We start from the raw sequence: 7,219 nt of genomic DNA on the forward strand, positions 1-7,219 counted from the left end.
GTTGAAATGTCGAGAATAATGTTGAAATACAATTTCGAGAAAAAAGTTGAAATGTCGAAAAAAGGTCGAAATGTCGAGAATAATGTTCAAATACAGTTTCGAGAAAAAAGTCATAATTTCGCCTTTTTTCCTCAAAATTTCAACTTTATTCACGAAATTTTGACTTTTTTTCAACATTTCGACTTTTTTCTCGACAATTCGACTTTTTTCTCGAAGTGCATAATGAAAAAAAAATCTTCCTCCTCTCCAATATTATTTTTATTTTTCTCCTGCCTGGCGCTAATACTCTTCCATAAGAAATGCATGCTTGCAAAGGCAAAATTAATAAATGTCTTGCCCATCTATTCGTTGTAATTCATATTACTGATAAAATTCATGTCTGAGCAATGTTTAGAAGTGTGAGAGACCAAGTCAAAATAACAAGACGGGCCCTTAAAAGAGGTCAAAACTAAAGCAACTAAACAGTAACAGAACCAACAACACAAACTGACCTAACCTGAACAAAAAAACACAAGGAGCTTGAATACTGGCTGATCAGACCAATGACACACAGGGGTAAAACACTACACATTGTTACAAATAACATACACAAATAATCTAAGCAAACGGTGAAGATGGCAGTTGCTCTAATTTAATTCCTAAATACAAAATTAAACTAATGAATTTAAGAGCCAGTGATTTTCTTTTTTACCCATCATTCTTACAATCTGTATAAAGACAATAAACCCTCTTCTCTTTATTTTTAATATATATGATTATGAGTTTTCCACTATCCTGCTGCCTGAGTAACACAAACTCATTTAATCCTTGTTGTTTTCGGGGTGTGCAGAGTCTACTGCTTTAGACTTTGTGCACACACACTTCTCGTACCTGTAACTGTGTATTTTACAGGTACATATGAGTTAAAGGCACTGAGAATGGCCTCAGCCGAAACAACACTGCATCAAATTTGAAATATTTGCAGGTTTTACTGTAATTAACTGATTATTTTCCAAAGACACAACAATCATAATAATCATTTATACTGTATTTATAGTGCTTTTCAAAAAACTCAAAGAAACTTTACAGGAATCAAATGCAAGACAAGCGTAACAGAACCAAATCACACATTAAAAGTAGATCTGAACAGGTGGGTTTTGAGGTGTGATTTAAATGGGGGTAGGTATATTTTCAGGACACAAAAATTACTCAATCAGTGAGATCATCAAAAACTAGACACAGCTGAGGACAAATAAGACAAAACAAGAAGATACACTTAAAAAAAAAAAGAAATAAAACTTAAAACAAAATATCAGTTTAACAAAAGCACAAAAAACTGTGACTAAAACTAAAAATTAGATGATTCTCAAACAAAACCTGAGATCAATAGCCCAATATGGTAGATAGAATATACAAATAAAAGTATGACAGTTAAAAGTGGTGGATATAAATATGTCAACTGATACGTTTTGCTGATGAAACTGTGTTTGAAAGAAAAAAAACGACTTCTTAGTGATTCAAAATCTTGACGCAGTCAGGCAATTGTTTTTAATATTAAAATTGGAAGTAAAACTTTTGAATCAGAGATCAAACAATTAAGAGCACAAAGGCGATCAAGATGCAGGAATGCAGCAGTGTTCAACAGCTGAAAAGTATGCAAGAAAAAAAGACAATCTATGTTAAATGTCACTTTTTAAAAACACTCAAACCTTTAGTGCAGTTTCTCACATAAATGAAACGATAAATGATTTTTTAAAACAGAAGTTGTAAATGTTAGTGTGTGGGCAAAATACATACTGTATAAGAGCTGGAGCGGCTCCCAGAGCATCTCAACACAGTCCTCTTTAGGTAAAAATAATAAAAATGCATTTTGGTAAAGTTTTTCAGGGGACTCCAGTCTGTACTTTTAGGCGAGTGATTTTTTCCGCATAAGTAATGCAACAGTTTTAAAGCCAGAATCCCACTTTGAATGACCATTTCCTTGATTTTATTTATCATTTTTCATACATATAGATTCACTGACAGTTTGTTTGATTGGGTAAAGTGAATATAATTTTGTTCAAATAGAATATAATACATTTTTCAGCCGAGCATGTCAACCACAGCACAAGCTTGTCATTAATGTGAAAAGATGAAAAAGCCCTGATCAAGTTGTTCAAATTACTATACATTTGACAGAACAGTGTAGCAACCACAAATTTGGCGGCTGTAGTCAGCTAAAGGTTATTGTACAAGCTTATAAATCAAACAAGTCTGATGATGTTCGCCTCTGGTATGTCAACACAGACTAAAATGTTACCTGACCATATATGGAGGAATGGAAATCAGTTTGTATGTTAATTATAACACAATCGTATTTGAACGCGTCTTCTGACACAATTTATTGACTTAAATGCACAGAATGGCCGAGGTGCAGGGCACCATCGCCATTCTCTTTATTTTGGTTAAGAGCTGGTTTAATTGTATTTGCTAACTTTTGAAAGAGTGTTTAGAGATTGTGGATGTATGTATTTTAGTTTGTGGTTTTCAGACTGAGACAATGCCTTTACCTACTTATCCCCCTTATCTTATTGAAGATAAGATGGCAGTGGCTCTAACATCAGTTGGAGGCTGCCATAAACTAACTTGTGCCCACTTTCCAAAATGTGACAGAGAGTTGTGTGGTGATATACTGTAGTATTACTACAATCAGCAAATAAAATAAAGTGAATGGTTTCATGCATGTGGGTGAAAACGAATTCCTTCAGCCCTGCTATCAGCAAACAAATACAAACTAAATGTAAATCACTAATTACAAAATGTCACTTTATAAACTCTAATTGAAAATAGAAACAAAACAAAGGAAGAAACTACATTTTTGACTAAATAATCCACAAATTTGTGTAAAACCTCTTTACAATCACGACGCCTACAGCACACATCTAAGACTTCTTTGAAAGGCTTCACTGTGACATACTTGTGCTTTTATTTAGGTGGCTATAAATGAAGAAAGGTCATGTTATCTCTGCTCAAACCCTGTGAACTGAGGTCGTACCTTGTACCTTGATCGCCCCCTAGTGACTATAGAGGCCCACTACGTCTGTATAATCTGTATGGGTTCATGCAGTAGTATGTACTATTAAAATACACTAAGGGCCTGATTTACTAAAGGTTTGCGTGCGTAAAAACCTGTGCAAACTTGACAGCACCCGCAAACCAAAGTGCCAGCTGATCTACTAACAGCGTGCAAAGACGACTGCGTCTCTGAAATGCGCAAAATAGCACACGCAATTCAGTTAGTACTTTTGCCCTGATGAATAATCAATATGGGGCGTACCCGGCAGAAATCCTAAATACTGGGAGGGGAAGATGCAAATTGGTCCATTTACCACGCGCAATGAGATTTACCAAGCCTGAAAGTAATTGCGCGTATTGTGATTGCGTCTGTATTTAATACGTTTGAAAGGAAGGTGCTAATCTGCTGCTGCCGTTATTGTGGCAAGGAGGCGATATCCAAAATCAAAGAATACGCAGAGAGAGAGTCTTTATTCTGCTGCATGCTATTTTAAAAATGGTTACACAAGTTTTATTAAAGGCCACTTTTTCTTTAGTTCTCCGCCTTATATCTTGCCACCTTCTCTTATTGTGCCCCCCTCCACTCGCCCACAAGCAGGCCAAGCCTTTGTGCAAAACTTTGTATTTTATTGATTACTTATCTTATTGAATGTGAAATCATCCTTCGTAAATTACATTTAATTAAAACCCGTGCTTATTAATCACAAAACACAGGTTAAACATCATGACCAAATCCGCTCCGACCCGCTGTGTCAGGATCAGCGCAGAGACTGCAGCTTCGCCTGAATTATGGTTCCGCGTTAAATCGACGGCGTAGCCGACGGCGTAGGGTCGCGGTGCGGTGTGCGTTGCCGCGTACCCTACGCCGTCGGCCTGCGTTGGTGTGACGCGGAACCATAAATCAGCCTTTAGTGTGCGCTCTGTGCGCTGTTCTGAACACTTCTCTTCTTTCGGCCATATGATGGTCCCGTCTGTCACACATTTACTGTCAGTGTTTGCTATATAATATATAATATTTGCAATATACTGTGGACATCTGAATAAAAACTTAACTCATAAATAGATTAATCAAAGCGCTCTCCAGCTCTGTGTCTGATTGTCTTTTTCTCCTCAGATCATGCCGAGCACCGCCGGGTCACGCAAACCCGACCAATTAAATATTAAAATCAAATTCGGTCCTGTGGCCCGTTTTTCGATTTCGTATTTTTGATCTGTGCCTAAAATTGAAATATGAAAAACCAGACGTTTTTCCGTTTTTTGTGTTACCAACTGCATTTATTCTATTGCAGGTTTTCTCCGATATTGCGTTTCTTTTGGTAATGTTTAAATTTCTTTGCTCATGAATGTGTTTATTTGCCTCTTCCACTAATATCTCTAACTCCAACTCGTCAAATTTCATTTTGCGCTTGTGATTTGTGACTGTGCATTCCATCCAGACTCTCCATGGCGCAGAGTTTGCGCTCGCAAACCTTAAGACACGCAACACCTCATTTAAATACTGCTGTTTGCACCTGTTATCAATTGCGCACGCAATCTTAGTTGATCACCCGCAAACCACACAACAACAGCACGCGCAAACTTTTTCAGTGCACACGCAATTTAGTACTCTTTATTTAGGATCTTAAATCGGGCCCTTACTGTTTATTTTTGGGTCAATATTAATATTAATATTAAACGCTTATGTTGGTAGCCGAGACACAGATTTTCTGATTTTAAGACTTTAAGTGACACACATATCTAAATAACAATCTCACCAGGAGACTTTATCCAATTCAAACACTGATCAAATGCATTGAACAAATAAAAGAATGGATGTGCCAGAATTTTCTTCAGTGAAATTAAGACAAAACAGAAATAATAGTGTTTGGAGCCGAGGAAGAACGATCTGGGTTAGAACCAAACAAGATGAGGCAGCTTTCAGCCTTTATTGTATTCACCTGTAGAACAAACTCCCAGGATGCATCAGGGCTGCTGACACTCATTTGTACTTTGAATTGTCTTGTACAAGAAATGTGCTATACAAATAAACTTGCCTTGCCTTTTGCGTACACACTGAATTTGTTATTAGGCTGAAATGAAATGTTGAAATGAAATGTTATGCTATTTTTATAAATGCAAGTTCGCACAACCAGACTACTTTTCACGGCAGAGGTGTTTCTTGCTCCATTACACCTGATTTTGAAAAATAAAATTAAATCTAATAACATACCGGTAAATGTCTGAACAGCTTCTTTGTTACTGATCAATCTGAGGCAAGTGTAATCAAAGAGTACGTACGACGCAAGATGAATAACCCTTACTTCCGGTGGGTTGGAAACTCTTGCAAATCAGCGCAGGTTGCAATTTGCCGGAATATTAAGCACAGGCTGTTGAACGTAGTTTAAATAATAATAATAATAATAATAATAATAATAATAATAATAATAATAATAATAATAATAATAATAATAATAATAATAATAATGCGAAGAAGAAGAAAAACAGTTTTATAAAGAAATTTAACGTTGGTCAAAACATAATTAGTGTAATTTTGTTTAATATATGACTGGTAGAATCTGAAACTATGTTCGCTCTCACACTCCACAATTTCAAACTGCTAAACCAGATGTTCTGGATGAGTGTCTGAGTGAGCGTCGTGGACCACAACTGAAAATTTCAGATATTTATACTTCATTAGAGGAAATAACTATCCCTTCCACTACGCACATCAAGAGTGAGTGGGAAGGGGAATTTGGCACCGCTGTTGTTGATCATGTGTGGCATCGATCGGGCTTTAGAGATGATAAAGAGCACCTCCATCAACGCTCGTCAGTGCTTAATCCAGTACAAAGTGGTACACAGGCTCCATTACTCCAGAGAAAAACTTAACAAAATATACACAGTAACTTCACCTATATGTGAAAAATGCAGTGTAGAGAAAGGAACAGTTTTGCAACCTGTTTTGCAACCAGTTTTGCAAAACAGTTTTGCAACCTGCCCAAAGATTCAAACTTTTTGGACCAATATATTTGAATATCTTTCCAAAGTACTGATAACAAAAATAACTCCGAACACATTTCTTATTATTTTTGGAATTCCTCATCAAATGGGAATTATAGATCACTCAAAACTCTTATATGATATAACGCTTATATCATATTCTTTGATAATGGCAAAAAAAAAAAAATATTCTACAATTCTGGAAAGGTAAAGATATTCCCTCATTGAAGTTATGGTTTACTGAACTGACAGATACACTCCACCTAGAGGAAATAAGATACACTGTTAATCACAAAATACCAGAGTTTGAAAAGATTTGGCAACCTTTAATCTCTTTTCTTTAAAGAAATTTAAAGAAAAGAGATTTTCTTTCTAAAATTGACCTGTGCAGTCTGTGGTGGATATGGGAGGGAGAATGGGTGGGTATTATGAGTGCCTTGGCTTTCGGTTTTTTGTTTTCCTTTTATTTTATACTTGTTTTGTTTTCTCAGGAGTTATTCTCGCAGCTCGGTTTAGACATTTGTATACCGGTAATTTATTTTTCTTTTACACACAATCAAGCCCAATTGTACTTTGCTCCCTTTTTTTGTGAGCGTTTTTTTATTTATTTATTTATTTATTATTTATTTATTATTTTTACTATTATTTTTATTTAATCTAAAGCTGTCTACTGTTCAATTTTTGTGTAAAAACAAAAAAAAAACGATCATATCTCTAAAACTGTTGCAATTGACAACTATTTTTTCAATAAAAATATTTTGAAACAATATATGACTGGCGGGCTCTTTTGCAACTAACTGCAACTATTATTATTTCCCCATCAGCAATTACCAGCACCCCCCAGAACTCCATGTTGATGCAAACCCTCTCTTTGGCAGCTTTAGTCAGGTGGCTGTTAGGGGAAACCCAAGATGGTGCAGTAGGTGTATTGTTCTATAATACATCCATGGTGTGTTGGTGCGTTTGCATCACTTTTAAACTCCAGGAAGTTCGTCTCGTTCACATGAGCTACGTTTGTGAACGATGAAGTACGTTTGTGATTCGATGCTCATGATTCGACAGACCGCAACATGTTTAAAACAAAAGCATTAAACATTGATGTTACTTTGGATTAGCTCCTGTCCAAGGCAGGGACACATAAATGGCATTACACAATTTCTTTATCCATTTTATTATGTTTTGGGAAGTTAGGTACGACGGAGGGCCA

Source organism: Cololabis saira, chromosome 9 (assembly GCF_033807715.1).
Source record: "Cololabis saira isolate AMF1-May2022 chromosome 9, fColSai1.1, whole genome shotgun sequence".
NCBI lineage: Eukaryota > Metazoa > Chordata > Actinopteri > Beloniformes > Belonidae > Cololabis > Cololabis saira.